Below are 22841 nucleotides of genomic sequence, written 5' to 3'. Positions count from 1 at the left end.
TGTCCTTCTACACCTCCCCAAAGGACATTTAGAGATTGCACTGGAATTCCGACCCCTGGCTAGGTAGTTAGCAGCTTTAACCCTAGTTCTCCCTAAGAATAGATGTTAATGGTCTTATTCACTTTAACAGTTTTAATTGTAAGAAAGAAATGCTTTTCCTTAGGGACACTGAATTTTAAACATACATTTTAAAAATGAAACACGAGTGACTTCCTACTTTTACTTTTGTTAGTTTTTTTTTCTTTCTTTTTCTAAGCACTCCTAAATCTTAGGAGAGGGGCTCCACCTAGTGTAAGTTTTCGGTTACACAGCTACTATGGCTGTAGGAGAAAGACAAATTAGCTCTGTGTACTCTCTTAGGAAAAGCACCCCTGGCAGGGTAGTGGGTTACAAATTGGGCTGCTTAACCCCAAGGTCTGCAGTTCAAAACCATCATCTGTTCTGCAGGAGAAATTTGAGGCTTTCTAACCCCACCACCCTTGTTGAATAAAAGTCTCAGAAACCCACAGGGGCAGTTCTGCCCTGTCCTGCAGGGTCGCTGTGGGTTGGAATAGACTCAGTGGCAGAGAGTTAGGTTTGGGTTTTTTATTTGCTTTACTTCCTTATAAAAGAAGCCCTGATACTTTTGTGGGTTGAGCGCTGGGGGGTGGGGTGGCACTCACTGCCAGTTGGTGGTCCACTCTATGGGAGAAAGATGAGATTGATTGTACCCTACCTCCTTATCATCTCAGAAATCCTAAGGAGCAGTTCCACTTTGTCCTATGAAGTCTAAATGAGTCAGAATCAACGCGGTGGCAGTGGGTTTAGCTCATGTGTGTGTCTTAATCCTTTACTTTCTGACTAGAATACAAAGCTGAAAATATCGATACTTTTGAAAATATAGTTAGAGGTAAGATCCAGTTACTTTATGGGTTTTTTTTTTTCTGGCAGAGGTAAATTTTATGTGCTTCTGAGACAGTGTGGGCTCCTTTCTAGATCACTGCAATAAACTAAGTCACATTGGAGGGCGGGGGTTCCCCATGAGCCCTGGTGGTACAGTGGTAACAAGCTGGGCTGCTAACCACAAGGTCAGCAGCTTTAAACCACCAAGTGTTCTGAGGGAGAAAGAAGAGGCTTTCAACTGCCACCAAGAGTTACAGTCTCCGAAACCCACAGGGGCAGTTCTACTCTGGCTACTGGGTTGCTATGAGTTGACACTCAATGGCAGTGAGCTGAGTTGAGTTCAGTGATCCTAAGTTATGTTCACACTGTATTGCAGTCTATCAAGTGTGCAGTAGTATTATAAACAGTTGGAAATATTGGGAGAATTACCAAAATCTGACACTAAGGCATAAAATGAGCCTACGCCGTTAGAAAAAATAGCATTTGCTCAACACAGGCTTAGAGCACAATAAAGCAAAGTGTAATAATATATGTACCTAAAAAATGTGTGTATATATGTGTACCTAGGTCTCTTCCCAGTGAGTTCCAAGAGAATATATCAATCCCAGAACAAACCGTGCCCACTGCCATTAAGTCACAGCAACCACATAGGACCGCAGAGAACTTTCCCCAGGGTTTCCGAGGCTATAAATCTTCATGCAATAGACCATCTCATCTTTCTGCCCTGGAGTGGCTAATGGGTTTGAACTGCTGACCTTGCAGTTGACGAAGCAATGCTTAATCCACTAACCACCAAAGTTCCTTCAGAAATGCATTGATCTCTCTAAAGAAGTAAATACTACCCTGGGGTTGTGACATGCAGGTAGATGACCCAATGTGATGATGATATCGATAGCCAAGTAATGTAGATAGCTGAGAACGTAATTTGAGAAAAGAGCCATCTCCCTAAATTTGGAGTTCTCCCTAGAACTGGCCCTTGGCTCTCCCAATGTAAATGCTGCATTTTATGTAAAGAATACATGTGTGAGGTTTGTTTATCAATTGTGCCCCTCCTCTGAGCTATTTTCTTAAGTGTGCTATGCCAATTGGGGACATAGTGGTTACATATTGGGCTGCTGACCATTTGAACCCCCATTTGAAACCACCAGACACTTCTTGGAAGAAAGATGAAGCTTTCTACTCCCATAAAGTTACCATCTCAGAAACCCATAGGGGCAGTTCTACCCTGTCCTACAGGATCACCATGAGTCAGAAGTGACTCAGTCTCAGTGAGTTTTGGTTGGGTTTTGCAAAAACAAAAATAAGGCATGTGAGTTTATATAAAAGCCTCATGGTTGGGGGCAGAGGGTGGGGTTGGCAATCAAATGGGGAATTCATACATCACTTGCATGAGAAAGCAATATTAATTTTTGTTTGCTTGTTGTCTGGCAAGTGTTGCACATGTATGAGTTTTCTTGACATGCTATAAATTAGGGCGATGAATCTGGGTGTTCTGAGTCAGAAAGGACATGATGACATGGATTCAGAAGAAGGGTCAGAAATCCGAGAAGCTGAAAGACCAAAGTGCTAGGCCCAGAGACCTCTGGGGGAGTGTGTCTGGTGGGGTCAAGAGGGGAAGTTAAGAACAACCTGTATACTAAACTCAGAACCCCTAGCCACCTGGATGGTACTAGACGAGTGTGTAAAGAAACTTGGTTCCAGCAAAATTTTGTGGGCTGTGTTTCCATAGGCGGCCTTGCTACTTACTTAATGGGGAAAAGTTGGAAAGATGCTGGAAATCTTTCATTCTTAAAAAACAATTTTTAAGAAATGTTTTCAACAGATTTATGGAAAAATACCTCATTATTAGAACACTGTGAAAGTGACCCCACAAAAATGATCTTATTATCAGGAGGATGACATAATGTTTTTACTTGAAAAGAACACTCTAGCCACGGCAGTGAACGTGCCACAAGAGCTCTGTAATTTAGAAGAAATAAAAACAACACTATCTCAGCTCAGTTCGCTGCTTGGAATAAAACCAATCTAGTCCACAAATTTGAATGTCTACGGATACAACTCATTTTATATCGGTGATGGTCACCTGAGTTTCAGGAAATGAGGGTGACCTGTCTTAGAGTACTGTTCCCAGGTTTCTTACTTTGTTTGCTACTTTTGTAGGTCACAGCCAGCTGCTGAGGGACGGTTAGAGCAATGCTTCTCAGACTGTGACATCGGGGTCTCCTGGAAGATTATTAAACATGCATTCCTTGGCCTCATCCAATACCTGTTGAAGCTTCCGCTTTAGGCTCAGACTCTGGTTTTCAATCAGCTCTCCTGGTGATTGTGTGTCAGCTAACCTTTGAGGTCTGCTGGTCTAGCTAATCTCTAAGACCCTTCTAGCTTCCTTGCTAAGTGGAAGTGAGGTCTCTACCAAGCAAGTCGTAGGAATTGTCTCTACCAAGCAGAACAGAGAGCAGTTAACTCTTTGAAACTCTTCAGAATGTGGTCATAGGCTGAACACATGGTATCAACCTCAAGTCCTTGGAACTTTTGCATGTTAAATTATATGGAAAGAAGAACTTTGCAGCTGTGATTAAGTCCTAAGGATCTTGAGAAGGGAAGTTTATTGCTGATTATCTGAGTAAGACCCAAATATCAAAGGAGTCCTTATGCAATGAAATAATGAACGGGGTCTTCTATGTTGTGATATTCTGTACATCCTAGTTTTTGTGCCTGTGGTGGTTGTCCGGCTGGAGCGAGTTGTATGTTAAGTTAATGAGGCAGAATTTAGGCTCTAGGTGGTTGTACGGAGGTCCCTTAGTGTCCTTGGTGGTGTGGTCTGCAGCCAACATATATAGCTATGCTATAACAAAGGGATCTCTCTTGCTTTGGATCCTGAATCTGGCTCACCTTCACCTAAACCTCTGGTGAACCTGAGCTTTTCATTGGACCTGATGTACCAGCTTCTTTCTGCAGCCTTGTGAGAGAAAGGCCTTTCAACTAACCTGCCCATTTGGGTGCGTAAGTCCCTGCAGCCAGGTAGATCTGGAAAGGCCTTTAGATTGACACTGAGCCACACATAGGGGCCCTGCCAACCTCCACAGCCAAGTGACTCATTTCTCTGTGCTGTGTGTGTGTGTGTGTGTGTGTGTGTGTGTTCTGTGAGATGTTGCAGAGAATAAGAGAACTCAAAGGCAAAGAAGAGAGGGAGAGCCCTGGGGAGGATGAGTAGTTGATATTAGGAATGAAATCGTACAAAAGTTTGGAAAAGTTGGACATTTGGGACACCTTCAGTCCCCACCTTAGAAAGCAGCGTTGTGCTGATCCTTCCAAAAGGAATGAGCCATGCAGTGTCAAAGGAACAAGCAGGAGATAGTGATGGAACAAGAGGTTGGAGTGACACGAGGAAGGACCGTGAACAACCTCTAGGTATCGGAAAAGGCACGGGCCTGTATTATCCATTAGAGCCTCTACCAGCCTTGCCAACACCTGGCTTTAGCCCCGAGAGCCTAGCCTCCAGAGCAGTAAGCAATTACACGTGACATTTTAAGTCACTGAATCGCTGGCAATTTGTTAGAGCAGCAACAGAAAACTAATACAGATGGAGACTCCCTGAGGTGTTTCATATGATTATTTCTCCATCTAGGAAGCCCTTTTATTTCATTGTGCCACAATATATTTGGAGCAGTGATTTCCAGTTCATTATTTTAGTTACCTTAAAGGCAAAGGAAGCAACAGAGATTCTCCACAGTGTGTATGTACCTGTGGGGTGGGAGTGGGTGGAAGGCAATTTACATTCAATTTTAAAATATAATTTCAAGAGACTCATAGACTCCCCAATGCATATATGCATATGCCTATAGCCCTGGTTTAAAATAATTGATTCAGAAAATCTTTGGTAAACTCGTTCCTTTATTTTGAGAAAGGAAAATAAGCACACTTCTAGAAGGTCTGAGACAGAGAGGCACCCTATCAATTTCTTTCAGTTTTCACTTTGGGTTCAGATATTTATCAAACACTTATTGACAGGAGAAGGTACTCTTTTAGATCCTGTGGGGGTAGACCTCCTACCTTCTGCGAGTCTTTACACAGTGACCTTCAACAGGGGAAAATACAAGTTCCAAGTTAGCAACAAATTCCTTCTGCCATCTATGTGGGCCGGGGGTGGAGGGCGGTCTCCTCAAAAGAGAGGATGCATAGGTGGGCCTTTGAGGTTGGTCTTGGGGGGAGAGTGAGGGTGGAGGAGCCACTCACTCCTGGCTGAGAGAACTACCTGAGCAATGCGAACAGCGGAACCTGGGCCTGGTCTAGACCGGTGGGAGCTCTTTCCATGAGGACCCCGGAGCTCATTTGAAGATTTCTTGAGGGAGTACGTACCAATCTTTAGAAGTAGAGGAAGAGGAGCCCTTCCCCCCCATACTTCTGCTAAGACACACAATTGCCACTTCTCTGCGTCCGTGAAAAGGAAACACATCTTCCAGCCGAGCATGTGGGACTGTAAAGAGTTATGCCAGCTGTACTTTTGAGTTATATTTTTATGTCAACTTCCAAGGTGGGTCTTTTTAGAGAGTTATTTAGTGATTTACTGCCAGTCTCAGTTGTGTCAAATCGACTCGGCCTTACGGAGACCCCCGTATGTATCAGAATAGAACTGTATTCCAGAGAATGTCTGATGGTTGATATTTTGGAAGCAGATCACTGGGCCATTTTACTAAGCTGCCTCTGGGTGTACTTTAGCCCCAACTTCTCGGCCAGCAGCCAAGCATGGTAACGGTTCACACCATCTAGGGACATCCTACTACCCACAACTGGAGTCCACTGATTACGTTGACATTTTTCATAAGTGCTCACCAACCATGGCTTTCTTGGACTTTTACCCAAATTTTAATGAATTCTTCGAAGAAAGATAAGTTTCTGCTTATTTCTTAGACCTTTTCAACTATCATGAAAACAGTTTATCTTGATTAACTCAGAGTACAGTCATGGAATTCAATGTCTGAATTTGGTTGTAAATTCTAGGAGAAATAGGATGATTTGAAAGTGTTTTGATTTGATCATCATTACCATTCAATGTGTGTTAGTCCGGGTGGACTAGACAAACAAATCCAGGGAGACTCATGTGTATAAGAAAGAGCTTTATATAAAGAATAATTGTACATTAAGAGAACATCCCAGCCCAGTCCAGATCAAGTCCCTAAGTCCAATAGTAGCCCATCTGTCCGATACCAATCTATGAATTCCTCTTCAGACTCATGAAACACATGCAGTGACACTCAATGCAGGAAGATCATAGGCCAGTGGATGGAAAGTCTTATGGATCCAGTGTCGATGTAAGTATCTCAACACTGGCAGGGGTCTCCACGTGGTTCCTCTGACTCCAAAGCTCTATCGAAACTCCATTGTCTTGTCAACAGATATGTCTCGCAGGGAGTGAGCCTGTGTCCCGACTCCAGAAAGCTATTTATCTCCTTAGCACTTCCAAATGAGGTCATAAATCTGTGATTGACAGGCTAAGCTTTACCCCTTCATTCATAAGTCTCAAATTGACAACAGATTATGTAACTACCACACACTGCTAGACTATATTAAAACTTTAGTATTGATAGAAAAAATAATTAAAGATTTTGTTTAGAGGTCCTTCTGTAAAATTAGGTGAGAAAAAATATTGCCTAGTGTGAAGGTATTGTTATTAAATGTCATGGAGACATTTCCAACTTCTAGCGACCTTCTGTATAACAGATATCTATGTAAAACGGAATGAAACATTTGCTCAGTCCTGTGCCGTCCTCATAATCATTCCTGCTTATGAAGGTACAAGATACAAAATCCACTATTAGTATTTAGGATAACAATTAAAAATGAAATGTCCAGTGTTAAAATTATTCTCCATTTAAATGCATTTCTAGTCCTAAAGGTAACATCCTTATTCTCCAATACTTTAAAGAAGTCTTGTGCAGCAAACTTGGAACACAGTTTAGAATGCAGTGAGGTCAATTATGCATCAGCACCATGCTATATGGTGCTAAAAAAAACCCCAAACAATAGAATGGCTCACTGTGTTTGTGCCTCTCATCATTACAACCAATCAGAGGATTACGAAGCTGCTGCCTGGGTGTCACTAATGAAGGTGGCATCTCTGCAGGGGACCTAGCTCAGCAACCTAGTGTGAGGCCTTAATGAAAGGGGACTCACCTGTCTATGAAACCCAAATCAGGACAGCTGAGCTAAGGGAGGGGTCCTCCTTGCGGGCAGCCCCAGGTGTTCCTTGGCTTGTAGAAGGCCCCTTAAGTGGTTGCCTCCCCCACCCCCCACCCCATGTGTCTTTCCTTGTCTGCACTCCCTTTTATAAGATACCACTCAAAAGGGATGAGATTTAGGATCCTCTCTACTCTAATGTGATTTCATTACATAATGGAAGAAAAATTCTCTTTTCCAGTAGAGTCATACTTACAGGTATAGGGGTTAAAACGTAAGCACAACTTGCGTAGAGGGCACAATTCAACCTAGAGCAATGTAGCGCTGATGGCTCTTTTTAAGGCCTTAGCCTCAAATACAGCTAGGTTGAGGCTCCTTGGTCTACATGAAAGTATAAGAATGTCACATTTGGGCAGGGATGTGTTCAATGAAAAGATGCTAACAGGAGGAGCTGTGAAATATAAAACCTCATAATGGCCGTTGGTTTGAAACATCAGAGGTATTTCACAAGGCAGGAGGTACCACCGCATGTCCCAGGGGTTATGATGGGCTAGGCTTCTCAGAATGCTCTGCTCTGGCTGGCCAAACACAGGATCAACAAGGACCGCACAGGCAGGTAGCATCATTGGCCACTCTGAGCTCAGCAGATCTTTATAACTTCCAATCAGTGTCAGATTACTCAATCAGCAAAGTAAACTCTGATTTCCTGGTGCTTGTTTACTAAGTGATAGCCAAGAAATTCACATCTTTTCAGCACTTCAAAGATCCAGCTTCTAGGCATGGCTGGCACCTGTCTCCCTCCCAATCACAGGGTACCTTTCTATACAATCAAAGCCTCTTATCAAATTTACAATCCCCCACAGGAACCCCGGAAGCAGTGACAAACTCATGAAAGGATTCACTACAGATTAGGAAGTAAGTACCAGTGAGCTGTGCTTACCTGGCTTCTTGGTTAGTGTGTCTGTCACTGCCTTGGGAAGACAGACTAAGCCAAGCATTTGCTTGCTCACAGGAGGCCTGGGCATGCCTCCCCTCCAACATGGTGAGCGTGTGCTGGGAGATTGCAGTAACTCCCGGGAGCGCCACTCAGCCAGCTTATTAGCAGTTTATTCAACTTCTATTTTAAGAATTTGAATGAATTTTCTAATTGGAGTCTCTAATTAGGTGTCAGACCATTTTTAGGTAAATTATTCTTCATTAATCATTATTTGATAAAGATAGCCAGGTGCCTTGAATCAACTGTGACTCGATGACAGGACTGAAACTTCGCCTGGGTTCCCTACATCATCTCCACCAGTGCTAGCAAGTTGGAATCCACTGCTGTGCCCATCCAGCTCCCCAAGAGCCTCCCTCATGCTGGGTGGCCCTGTACTTCACCACCCATGATGTCCTCTGCCATCAGCTGATCCCTACGGATGACCTGGCCCAAACAAGTGAGTCAGAGAATGTTCTGTTGTGATCCATACGATTTCCAGTAGCTAATTTTAGGGAGTGGATCAAGGGGGGCTTTCTTCATAGTCTGATCTAGTCTGGAGGCTCTCCTGAAGCGTGTCCACCATGGGCGATGCTGATGGTATATGAAATCCAAGGGGCATAACTTGCAGCCTCAGAGCGCCTTGCAACCCACCACACACTGGCAGACGAGTGGTGAGATGGTTGATGAGCCCATGGCGTTCTGTGTGCAAACGGCGAGACACAGACTGGAAACATGTGGAATTTAGTGCAGGCTCCAAGCGCGATCAGTGTTCTTTCAGAGGAAAGGAACAGCGCTGGCTCCCCGACAGCAGTCAGTAGGTTTGTTACAGCAGTTGGTCTGTTTGGTATTTAGAGGCAATTTCATTTTCGGGGGGGGGGGTGCTCTAAGGGATTACATCCCACCCCTCTGCTGTCGTGCTCTCCTGTTCCTGCAAATGGCGTTTAAAGGCTTTTTTGGTTCGGTTTGGTTTTTGAGCTCCTGCCTTTTCTGCTTCAGTTAGAGGTCAGAATAAAGCTGCAATTCTGATGCAAGGCTGGCCACAGAAACAGGACACATCCACATTTTAGCAGGCCTTGCCAGGCTACTGGAGCTTTGGTGTTCCTGGTATGTCTTCTGCTTTTCTGTCTGCCCCACCCCCTGGGACGAATGATATCACTCGTTTTGGGCCTGAAAGCTAAGACATTAGCATATCCAGATGCCATGAATGTTTATGAAATAAAGAGTGGGAGCAGGAGAAGATGCTAAATAGGTAATGTTTTCCTTTTGAATTTGACATTTTTTGTGTCATTAGGCCATCTGCTTGAATATATGTAACTATCCTCACGCCATAATCAAGATAAAAAACAATAACAATGCGACCAAAAATGGCCTCATGCTTCCCCTTTGTAAACACCCCCGGGGCCCCTCCCTAGAGCTCCATCACACAGCCGTCGGTTCCCTCTCACGACAGTTGTGTTTTCTAGGGTGTCATGCTTCTGAGCCTGACTTGTTCACTCGGCATATGTCTGAGATGTATCCAAAATGTTAAGAGATAGCAGTTCTTAGTTTCCTTTTAGAAATGATTGTTATTGTCTATCATGCTTTGTTTATTCATTTCCTCCAAGAAAATATTTGGACTGTTAATAGTTTTTAGTGATGATGTAAATAGAGCTGCTAAAACCATTCTTCCAGGGGGTTTCATGTGAATTTAAGTTTTCACTTCGGAGCAGTAAATGCCCAGGAGTGTGACACATAGACTGGGACATGCGATAAAATATTGATGAGAAATGGCCGACCGGTTTTCCAGACTTACTGTCTACCATTTTACATTCTGAGTAGCAATATACAATCATTCCAGTTGTTCCACATCTTCAGTCGTGCTTGATATTATCAGTATTTTTCATGTTACTCCAGTACAGCGGTTCTCAACCTGAGGGTCGCGACCCCTTCGGGGATCGAATGATCCTTTCTCAGGGGTTGCCTAAGACAATAGGAAAACACATATTTCCAACAGCCTTAGGAACTGAGACACTGCTCCTCTGTAGGTGTCCAGGTGGATCGGCCCACATGCAGATACGCTCACTTATGAGCACCGGGCATGAAGCTGTTACCCTTGCTATATACCATGCTTCAAGACAAAATTTCATTTATTTGTAATTAGAAATTAATGTTTCACAATATATAATTACATATTGTTTTGTGATGAATCACTGTGCTTTAATTATGTTCAATCTGTAACAATACATCTGCATATCAGCCATTTACATTTTGGTTCATAACAGTAGCAAAATTACAGTTATGAAGTAGTAACAAAAATAATTTTATGGTTGGGGTCATCACAACATGAAGAACTATATTAAAGGGTCGTGGCATTAGGAAGGTTAAGAACCACTGTCTAGACGATGTACAGTAGTGCAGGCGTGGGTTTCCAAGGAGGGAAGGATGCTCTCTTAGCTCACTGGCTTCACTGCAAATACACTGAACCATTACACGTTGAGAGCTGCCTTCCCCAGCCTTCTGATCTAGCAACTCGGGGATCTTCCTTGGCCGAGTGCACTCCTGGCCAGTTTTATGAGCCCAAGCAGAAGGGGAAGAGTAAGGAAACAGAGTGGGAGACAGCCACACAACAAGGTTTATATTGTTCTTTCGCTTTCCTTCCTCCTTCCTCTGTTCCTTAGCGGAAAAAGTCAGGAATTACTCCTTTTAAATCCAATTGATGTCCGTTCTCAGGAGGACACGTGACTTGACTAAATGGTGATGGGAGAACATTCTAGTAAAAAGAAGTTGAAATAATCAAAAGATCTCTGTTTTTTATCTTCATCTCTGTGAGTCGTGTCCGGTAGTATCAGAAAGTGGCTCCGCTGCTGGGGGTCCTCGTGCAGGACAGGAGCACCTAAGAGAAGGCACCCTAAGGTGGATTCCCTTTTTCTTTGTTGAAATGTTGGAGGAAAATGTTGGCACAATTTGGAATGTGGGAAATTAGGAACTGAAGCATGGGTAGGAGAAGCCTGGCACACACACACAATATAAAACGAATTTGTCTTTGTTTCTGCTGTTGTTCTCATAGTCATTTGGGATGAGACTACATCATTAAATGTGCCTAATGGAGCTCGGTGTCTTCATATTTGTACAGCTCTGTGATAGAAAAGTAAGTGAAAAATTACATAGGTTCTTAGCTATTTTTAAAAGTCAGTCCATCACCACCTTGAGTAAGAGATACAGAAAAATATGTTTTTGTAAATCAGACCCCACCCATATGAATCTTGTACCAAAGAATAAAGAATTGACCCAATTAAGTTTGTAGCAATGCTTTATACCCTGGTGGAGGGGGTAGGGGAGTGGTTGATAGGGAAAGAAACTGATATGATTGCTTAATATTTTAATAGCATCCCATAATCATTATCATTTACAAAAGTACATTGTGCAATGAGGTGACACTATAAAATAAGCGTTAAATTCTCCTCAAAGGACAGAAGAAATTATGGATCAACTCTTTATATCTTTAGTTTAATAAATTCCTAATACCATCTGATTACCCATTTAATTATTTACAGGAACACACTGTACTTATATCCCTCTAAGTGCAAGATAGGGCAGGTTTTGAAACGTCCATCTCTCAAATTAAATACACTATCTCATCTACAGAGTATTCAGTATTTTTTAATTGAACTAAGAAGTAAGTCATGAATACTTGGGTGCCTGGAATCACATCTTACAATAATTGACCTCTACTTTTAGTGTCTTCAAAAAGGAAAATGGTCATATGTTTTAGTAAATTCCACATCATAGCTTCCAAGTTTCTCTATGTATTTGGGTGTTTTTTCCAACTCGTCACAAAGTTTCTAGAAACAGGAACCTATGTAATGATAGTGACGGGATGACCTCGTTGAACCTCAGTACTGGCTACAGATTCCAAATGTTTGCTCACCACGCAAACCTCTGGCAATGCCCTTATCCCCGCAAAGCCTCACTGTTCTCATTTGAAAAATGCACGCAGATGTGAGAAAGTATTGAATAAATGAAAGAATCTGTATTTCTACTTGTTCCACTCAAGATTGCTACATAAATACTTTTCCAGGTTGTACATGGTTTGCATATTCATTTTTAAATGTTTTTTTTACATTTGTCAAAAAACATTCTTTATCTACTAACTTTTAAAAGACGATTTAAAAAGATGCATAAAAACATTTGTCAAAAAACATTCTTTATCTACTAACTTTAAAAAGACCATTTAAAAAGATGCATAAAAACGATCTCCACCGGGACCAATATTTGTACACCTAACTTTTCTCGAGTTGCAGTGTGCTTCTTAAATTGGAATTACCAAGCCCCCGGTTGCCCTGAGAAAGGCTGGGCTCCACATTGAGGGGGGCAAGAGTGCAGGACTTTGTGACGCTGCAGCTCCTGCCAACGCTAAACTAATCTGTGTTGCCTGCGTCAGTCAGGAGGTATGAACTGATACCCTGTATCCATTTTAATCTTCCTGGCCTTCATTGTTTCCGAAGCTATTTTCTCAAATAAGTTCTTTTCGCACTTTCTTGGTGTGACCTGTAGCTTACTACAGTCAGGTCGAGTTTAAGTATTGTCATCGGGGGTTAACTCGTTCTTTCAAATAGGCCTACACCTGTAATATGGGGAACTTTTTGTGAGTTGAGCAGTTTCTATTTTCATCTTACTGGCCATTTTGGGGTCACACATAATTATTTTATTTGCCAAAATTGAAACCACTCTCTTTAAGAAGGCATAAGAGTCCGATAAATAATCCGTGCGCCCATCCTGAATTAAAATCCGATGGTGTTCTGTGAAGCACTTGCTGGTGACTTTTACACCGCTTGGAAAGTCTTGTGGGTCCTTGTGTGAGTGAAGAGAAGCTGGCAAAGAAGCAGCTGATTGCGCCGGTCCAGGGCTCCATCCTGGCTGGATCGCGGCTGCTGTGACGGTCCGTTGCCAATGACGAGGTCTGTAGTCTCTGATGAACGTCTGCCCTTCCCTGCTTCTTCCTGATTTCCTCAATTCTTTCTTCTTACTAAATGATTTATTTAGTTACATTTCATTTCCAAGGTGTATTATGTATATTAAAACATGTTCTAGTTACTTGAAAAAATTTAGAGACCAAACTAAATAATGCATTCCCGTTTACTCAGAATATTTTAATGAGTTAAAATCTCATGGGCCTGTAAAGCTAAAGATTAATTTTAGTTTCTGAACAGATTAAAAAGTGATGAATAGAATTGCCTAGGAGAGTAAGGGTTCAAAGCCTTTGGCTGTTTTCCAACACATGTCTGTAAAGGTATCCTGTTGTCAGGCTTCATTGGGCAAAATGAATGACCAAACTGCCAAGTAATTGTCTATTGAAATTACCTAAATCACCATACTTGAAATCCTATTTATCTTAAATAATGACACAGAGAAAAACACAAAATAGTAAAGTGCACTGATTTAAAAAAATACTTAGACTACTTAACTTTATAGCATATGAACTCTGAATCTCTCCAGTTCGCTACCTAGTGTGGCTTGGTTGAAGCACTTATATGGCGTAGGACAAAAGAGAGAATGCTGCTAGAACTGAATTATGAGAGAAGAAAAAATTCATTCATTTTTATTTGATTCGTGGTTTTATCCATCTGGAACCTTACAGGACGCAGTCATATTCAATTGTGAGTTTTCAATGCCGCCCGAATGGGCTGCGGGGATATAATGCAGAGGATCGCATGGAGGTGTGATCAGGTCCAAGAAAACCAGAGATGGATGGAGAGGGACCAGACAACTAGCAATAGAAGAGAGAACGCGTGGGGATGTTGCCGCTAGCTGTGGCTTGGTCCTCAAGCAGGGAGGAAGCCTCGGGGAGTGCTGAGCATCTCTCTCCTCTGCTACTTCAATCTCAGTGATGTCTCCCATTGGTAAAGCCAAGCGTATGGGAGCCCGAGAGATGTGCTTCATCAAGCTACACCTTTTGCTCCTCGTTAGTACCCGAATCACTGCCATCCAGCCAATGCTGACTCATAGGAAGCCCCTGTGGGTTTCTGAGACTGTAACTGTTTACAGGAGTAGAAAGCCCGGTCTTTCTCCCATGGAGCTGCTGGTGGTTTCAAGCTGCTGACCAAGCAGATCACAGCCCAACGGCAAAGCAAAATGGATATGGTAGCCTAATGGGAGAAAAATTAGCACAATTGAATTTTTCGATTCCTTTGGAGGAAGTGTACTGGGAAACAGCTTCAAGAGAGTATACTATGTGCTGGCAGTTGCTGTGGAGTTCATCTGACTTGTGGTGACCTCAGAGCCCCATGGAGTTTTCAATCACCACGGCTTTCTCCCAGGGCATGCGATTCCGCATCTACAGGACTCCTGGTATACAACAGAGTAGCTTATTTTGAAGATACTTTTGCATGAGTTGTTTCAGAGAAATTACTTAAGTTTGATTTGATGTGTAATAACAAGTGGATGGATGGTGAGACATTTATAGTCGTTTACCACAGCCAAAACTGAAATCTGTTTCTTACAGTTTACAGACAAAATTATAAGAACTGGAGAAGAACCAAACTAACTTCTACTACTGTTCTTAATCACATTGGTTAATTTCCCTTTTCTTTTATATTTTGGCTTGTGACTATTCTTTCTTAAAAAGTATTACACAATTCCTGAAAGGATAAAAAGATCATTATCAAAATTTGGGGGGAAATTGCACCCTCTTCTGAACAAGGCAACCATTCAGAAGGTCACACAGTCCTGCAATCCGATTTTCTGAGTCATGGTCTGATGCTTTGCCTAGCACTGTATTCATTTCCCTGTTCATATCTGTCTTCTCTTTGAAGCCCTGCCTTGGGTCTTAATTTGTTACATATTTTCACTTGGGAGCAGATGAACTCATTTTATACTCTGGGATATCTCTCATTCATGGTGGTAAGTTACTTCCATATGTCCACTGACGAGGGTGGCAAATCCTTCCCTTCATGATAAGAAGCATAAAATATTATTCAGAGACATGAACCTGCATTTATTGAATATCAATTACATCCCACAGTATTTTTGTTCTCCGTTTGTGTGTTGTTTTTCATACCTCATTTCACAATGACGTGGCGTGGTTGTTACCTCTTCAATCTTCACATCGGCCATAGGCTGTAAATGCTATTTTTTTTGTCTTTAGAGATGAAGGAGGGAGGGCCTGAGAGCTTAATTGTTTTAATTTATAAAAGAATGGAATGGCCCAAATATTTAAGTCAAACCTTGAGGAATATCCAGCAGAAATGCCAGTGATTATCCATTGATGTTAAATTCTGTACCACGAGAAAAACAAAAGACACCTTGGTGGATGCTTTCACATCACATCTGTTTCCAAACAGCATACATTCGTCCTGTGGCAGGAAGCTGCCTGAGCGAGATGGGTCTTCCATAGATAGGCCTCAGCTGAGCCTTAGGTTCTACGTGGAGGAACAAAAAGACCAAACTATGAGTTTCTGCTCTATCTTTACTTGAAGTAATATTATGGAGAGAGAGATTGTATATGAAATGCATCTCTCAGGTCAGGAACATGTTGGGTAAGCACTTTAGGATTATTTTCCAGAAATCTGCCCCTTAAAATGGCTAATCCGAGCACTTCAAGGGTACTGAAAAATTATAGTCAGTAATTATAAGACACAGTGTGCCTGCCCCATTTATTTATGAACAGCTTTTAGGAGAGAAGACACTGTCAGATTAAACCTATCAGTTTCACTTCCTGACTTCAGGAATGTTGAAATGGTAGTGGGAGGAAGGACATCTTGGAAATGAGGTCATGAAGTGTTACGTCTGACGTGGTTTCCTTGAAATCCGTTTTCTCCTATAGCCAACTGTATGTGTCCGGAGAATGTTCTGGGGGAAGAGGAAATGCCTGTGGGATTTGAACTGTGCCACTCCTGTTGGTGATCGAGAATCCAATGCCTGTTAGACTGTGATTCTAGTCAATGGGGCCTGATGGGACTGTGGGCTTTCTAAGGACAGGGAAGCACATCCAAGAGACAAACACCTGGATACCAATTATGGCTCTGTCTATATGTCCTGGGCTTCCAAGACGTCACGTGTAAAGTGAGTAGAGAGGTCTATTATGTGACTGTTGTGAAGTTTGAAAGAGCTACCGTGTGCCAAGTCCCTTGCTTGCCCTGTGTCTAGTAAGGACTGTCATTATGTTCTATGACCCAGCCATCTACCTGGGAGTTAAAATAGGATAGTGAAAATAATTACAAAGCAGTATTTCCCTGGTTCATCTCTCTACCTGGATTTCTAATCCCAGAACCGTTTCAAGTTTCTCCCCCTTTGCGGTATAACAGCTTTCGCCTCTCCCCTAGGGGTGGGAGTAGAGTCTTCTGCACTGTTTACTTGGCTACCCTGAGTATCCACCATGTTCCTCCCCTCCTCTCTGGTTCACCTGCCGGGATGTCTGCAGCAACTCCGGTTCCTGAGTGAGGCCAGTGACCTCTCCCTGAGAATTCTGGGAAACTGTCTTGTGTCTGAGGAGACCGCAGAACTATTTACTGCCACTGAATCTCAGTGCCCCTCAGGGATCTCCGTGGAATGTTTTAGTTTGCACTTAGACTTTTATGACAGGCCCTCTGACTCCATGGGGGCCTTTAAATCTTAAGAGAGGCTAAAATATTTAAAGTGAAAATTACCACTTAGAGTTTACTTTCAGCTCCATCACAAACTATTTATGTAGAATCAATAAGGCACTTAACTGTCTGAGACTCAGTTTAGTCCCTCCTAAAATGAGGGCTAGAATAGCTCATTTCTCTGGTCTTTTCTAGCATGAGTGTTCTCTGTGTTAAAGTACTTTTTGGCCATTGTAAAAAAAAAATGCCAGGTTTCATTTATAATATTTAGACAGTATTAGTTTTAGAATATACGTAAACATACCCTGTTTAGCATTTTAAACGTAAACATCTGTTTACCGTTGGGAGAAATTAAATCACAGGCTCCAGATGTGGTCTAATTCTCTGTGGAAATATATATTTAAATCACAGATCTCTAACCAGCCTTAAGGCAGCTGCCAACTTCCTCATACGCCTCCCCCACGGCCTTTCCTTTACCTGCACACCTTGCTTTGCAGATGGAAGGTTGTGCGAAGCCAGTCCAGCCCCGCTGGTTTCTTCCCCTCTGCGCTTGGCAGCCTCTCCACCCTGGGCCATCCTGCAGCCTTCCTTCCTCGCTCCTCCTTTGTGGCGAGTGAGCGGGCCCGTGGAGCCCATTGCCTCAGAATTCAATCTGAGAGAAAACCCTGACGTTTTTGAATCTGCAATTGCTGGAGGACTTTTATATTGAGACATTACAAACCAAATGTTTCTATTTGATATAAAACTTAACATTCCAAATCCTTTCTCTTTTTTCCCTTTTCTCAACCTTTTACATGAAAAGTACTGGTGAAACCCCATTTTAATCTTAAATTAAATCTAAAAGTTTAATCTTGTTTAATCTAAAAACACTTTAATCTGTGTGTCGAGCCCTGAGGGATGTTGATAGAAGGTGGCAGACAAACTCGCAGTGTGTGTATGTGGCGGTGGTGGTGGTGGGGGGGGGGCGGGCTGGGAGGAGTGGACTGTGGAGCGGGGGCCATTTACTGTTCCCCAACTGATAACTACATCTTTTTTCTTTTTTTTGATAACTACATCTTGTCTTCATAGGAGTTAGGGACTCAAAGTTTTGGGAGTTTACTTTTATTTATTTGTTTTATCCCATTTCCAACTTGTACCCAACTCATTTATTTACATCAACAGAAAACAATGAAAACTGTCATCTATCTATCCTTTCAATGGAGAACTCCTTCGGATCCTTTGAGGGTAAACCCAATCACCATAGTTAGCTGGTGCTGCAGTCATGCAAATACCACAAGTACATCACTTTCAAAAAGTGTATTTTCCTACAGCTCTGGAATCAGAGTCTGAATGCCTTCACTGTCAGTAGCCCCGGGGTTCTTTGCTTCCCGGGAGATCCTCCACAGTACCGTCTTTCTCGGCTCGAGCATGCCTCCAGGTCGAACCTGCTTTTCTGCGACTCAGGAGAGAAGAGGTGTAGAACACACCCTACGTTGGTCTGGCATCATCAACTCAGCAAAAGGAAACCCTATTCCTAAACAGGATCACATCCGCAGGATAAGGGTTAGTAACCTCAGACATAGCTTGACGGGACACAGTTTAATCCATACTCCTAAAGCTGTTACCTTCTGGTTGATTCTGACCCTTAGTGATCATAAAGGACAGAGTAGACCTCCCCCATTGGGTTCTCATTGGGTTTCATCTCTGTGAAAGTTGACTGCCATATCTTCCGCCAGTGGAGCAGCTGCTGGGGTCAAGTCACTGAACTTTGGTCCTCTTTAATCAGTTCCTAACACCCCTAAAATGAAAACACTCAACAACAACAAAAGATATTGATGGTCAAATATAACAAAAACTAGATAATCTCTAAGTGATGGTAATGAGTTTTATTCTCTTAAAAATAGCAGGATATTTATTTTTAAAGATATTAATCATATATTTATCTCAGGTTATATCTGTGCTATAGATAAGTGCATACCCTCCAACTGCCACTGCTATTGAGTCCATTCCAGTTCATGGCAGTCCTCTGTCGGGTTTTCAAGACTGTAACTCTATAGGAGCAAAAAGCTTCATCTCTCTCCTACAGAGAAGCCGGTGGGTTTGAGCCACCAACCTTGAGTTTAGCAGGTCAACACTTACCCAACAATTCCACCAGGGCTCCCATAAGTACCTCTAAATGCTGCTGAAATGTTGTCCACTGGTAGTCACACCACATTGGCCGGATAGATTTATTTCAAATGCTGACTGATTAGTGTCCATCAAATTAAATTTGTGAGGCTATGCACTATTGAGGTGCTTGTCCTCTGGAGGAGTTGCAACCGAGACACAACCAGAGACCCTCATGGATGGTGATACAGAGGGACAGGCTGTGCTGAGAAGACCATCCTGAAAACACAAACGATGGTTGCAGTATTTAGGAGATGAGGCATGGAAACCCTAGGGCCAGTTGCTTCAAGTGAACAACATTTATTTTAAATTGAGTTGCTTCTCACTTAGGCAAATCTAATGTGAGCTGGTACAAGAAGGACCAGGAGCCTCTAACAACAGCTAATCCCCTGGAGAAGACACCATGCTTCGTTCTATTATACACAGGGTTGCTGGGTATCCAAACGGACTCAACAACACGTAACAGCAGCAAGGAATCTCTTGAGCAAGGTTGGAAAATGTAGGCATTTCATGTGTGTGCCTGTACATATGAGTATGTCTATGTGTATGCATCTATGCATGTGTGTGTTTGATTGTGTATCATACACATGTATTATGAATGGATATACACCTTGTGGTAGTTACATAATCTGGTGTCCATTTGAAGATTAAGACTGTAGGGGTGGAGTCTGGCCTTTCATTCGGGATATAGACAATGCGGTCTCTGTGTGGGCGTGGCCTTCTGAGGATTCTATGAACTCCTGGATTGCCTCCTTGGAGGTAGGAGAACCTCTCTGTTCCCTTCCTGAGAGATGCTCTACTGATCAGACACATGGCACTATACTGATAGACCCTGTGCCCTGGGAACTGGAGGAGCCAGGTGGAGACCCCTGCCAGTGCTGAGCTGCTTACAACACCACTGGATCACAAGACTTTGTAGCCACTGGCCTGTGATCTTCCTGCATTTTTCACCATTGCATGTGTTTCATGAGTCTGAAGAGGACTTTATCGATTGATATCAGGCATATGGGCTAATATCAGACTTATGGACTTGGTCTGGACTGGGCTGGTAAGTTTTCTCAATATTCAACTGCTCTTGTATACCAAGCTCTTTCCTATACATTTTAGAGTGTCCAACAATTTGTTTCTATAGTTTACCCAGAATAACACATGTATAGGTGTCTATACATGTGCATGAGTATGTCTATCTGAAAGTATGCATATCTGTATCTATGTGTGAATATATTTCTATTAGCCCTGGTAGCGTGATGGTTGTACATTAGGCTGCTAACTGCAAGGTCATCATCTCAAAACCACTAGCTGCTCTTTGGGAGAAAGATGAGCCTGTCTATTCTTTTAGAATTACAGTCTCAGAAACTCACAAGGGGCAGTTCTACTCTGTCCTATAGGGTCTTGATGAGTCAGCATTGATGAGCCAGAAATGAGTGTGGTTTGGGTATTTACATATGTGTATACAGTACGTGTATTTATGGGTATTGGTTTGCATCTAAGTATGATTTTGTATCTACATACACATGGGTATAATATAAACATGTAGACATATGTGTGAGCATCTTAAAGTTATAAGTATGGGCAATGGAGCTGTAGAGGCTGTGGTTCAAGACTCTTTCCCGTCTTCCATCATAACAGGTGAAATCTTCCAATCTCTTTTACTCAAGCTCTTCATCTTTGAATTGGGAATAATAATAAGAATTCATATTGTACAGTGTTGGTAAACCATTGACTTATAAGCAATTGACAGTGCCAGTGATTCTCACCCTCATCTGTCTCATTACTGAAGAACCTGACAGTTGAAGGCAACAGGCCAAGAAAGTGAAGCATTTTCCTCCAATAACATGAGTAGTATTTGCAAGATGAGGGATTCTAGCTCCTTCACTTTTTACCTTGCCCAGAAGTATGATTTAGACCGTTAACATTTTCCTGCCTTCTGATGCTGTATGAAAGAAATTCGTTGATTGATTCTGGCTGTGACCCACAAATGGCCATCCTGCCTTTGTGAGCTATTGAAAGTAACTTGCTTTGTGTGGTTTCTCTAGAGGGAGAATCAACAGTGACCCTGCCGAGTGGCAGCATGAGCTTTGGAATCTGGTCAGCCTGAGTGACCTGAGTTTTTGATGCATTGCTATCTGGGCCACATTTTTTGCTTACTTGCTTATTTTGTCTTTCCTCTGGATATTTTTATGACTGGTTCACCATCACCCACTGTCATTGATTTGATTCCAACCTGTGGAGGTCCTATGTAGGGTTTTCGAGATTGTAAATCTTTACGGAAGCTGATAGACTCTCGTCTTTTCCCCATGAAGCAGTTGGTGGGCTTCAACAACTGACTTTGTGGTTAGCAGCCCAAGTTCTAGTCTCCAGGCCCCCCCAAGATGCTAGCATCCCAAACTGCATGATAATAAGCCTTACTGAAGGGTACACCGTCATCAGTATTCTCTCATTTATGCATGTGGTTGTTAGTTAAGCATCTGGAAGGACGCAGTTAGGAAACCCTGGTGGCACAGTTGGTAAAGTGCTCAGCTGCCAACCCAAAGCTCAGCTGTGAGAACCCACCACGTGTTCCACAGGAGGAAGACGTGGCAGGCTGTTCCTGTAGCAGTGACAGCCTGGGAAACCCTGGGAGGCAGTCCCACTCGTATCAGGCACCAGGAGTCAGAACAGACTCAGTAGTAACGCAAGGAGCATCCATGGAGCAGCCTCCCAGAACACAGGTAGGGTTTTCATATTGGCGTTCATTTCACCATTTGGCTATTCTCTACTCCCCAATCCCATCTTCTGCTTCGACCTTCTCAGAAACAATCCACATTTTGATGATTGTTATTCCTTTCGTTTCCTTTTAAGTAATCGCATGGCATCAATAACGATTCTTAACAGGAATTTAAAAATTTTTAACTTTTGTACTTTATTGAAAAGCACATTATGTTGTATGTAACCCTTCAAGGCTACCTTTTTATTTTGAAGATGTATCTGTATTGTTGTGCATTGTTGTAGTTCATTTTTAATATCCCAACGTGTAACACAGATTCAGTTATTTATACACTTGCTTCTTACCCATAAGCATATTGGGATGTCTTCAGGTCGTTACTACTGTGGAGATAATCCATTGTTGATCATTTCTCTCTGAGCACTTGGGCCACATTCTCTCTTGGGTCAGAGTAGGATTACTGGGTCTATTAACAATCAAATTTTAGGAGACATTACCCCAGTTTTCATTCTTATCAGAATATGGATTCCGTTCCACTCCAACACTTGGGATTGTTAGACTTTTATTTCCTAATTGAATGGAAGGAAAGTGGCTATCATTGGACTCTTAATTTGCATTTTTCTGTTAACCACTAATGCCGAACAACTTTTCTCATATTTGTCACCTGCATGTTCTCTGCCATGAAACGCCGATTCCTGTCTTTTGATCACTTCCCTCTAGAGTTGTTTGTGATTTTCTTATTGGTTTGTCAGTTATTTGATCATTTTGAAATAATTCCTGCATCCATAAATGTGGGAAAAATAACATTCCATTCAGCTGGCTGATTTTAAGATTAAAGTTTACATGTGGTATGTAATACTGGCTTATAGCAGCATAAGCACTCAGAAATGTTAGTACTTGTTCCCAGTTAGCCTCAGCCACTCTGGGCCCTTCATTGAGTTGTGGGTTTTGTTGGTTTGTTTTGTGGAGAGGCTGTGTTTACTGGAGTGGCCGGTGTAGCCCTATTCATATTGTTGTACTTTTCTAAGAATAAAGCAAATTAAATGAATTCCGACTCCCTTGGAAGAGCTTCAGTGGAGTTCTTGGCAAAATAAATAACTGTCCGTGTAATTATTCCATTGACCTCAACAACCTTGTGTGTAGATGTCTGAATACGTATTATGTAACCACTTGGAAAAACAAAGATTTGAGAATTATTCCTCTGCATAATTAACCTGAAAAATCAGTACCAATCAAGAGCGCTTACTATGATGCTTGGAACCCAGTAGTCATAGGTAGCCCTGTGACAACTTCATTCTCCCTGCTGCTGGGATCTATTTCCACAGCACTTTTGCAAGTGCTGCACCGTCACGCGGAGAAGTCACACTGGGAACCTGGAAAGATGTCGGAAGAAGGG

The sequence above is a fragment of the Tenrec ecaudatus genome, chromosome 15 (assembly GCF_050624435.1).
Source record: "Tenrec ecaudatus isolate mTenEca1 chromosome 15, mTenEca1.hap1, whole genome shotgun sequence".
Lineage (NCBI taxonomy): Eukaryota > Metazoa > Chordata > Mammalia > Afrosoricida > Tenrecidae > Tenrec > Tenrec ecaudatus.
The sequence above is the reverse complement of the archived record's forward strand: the minus strand, read 5'-3'. Positions refer to the sequence as shown.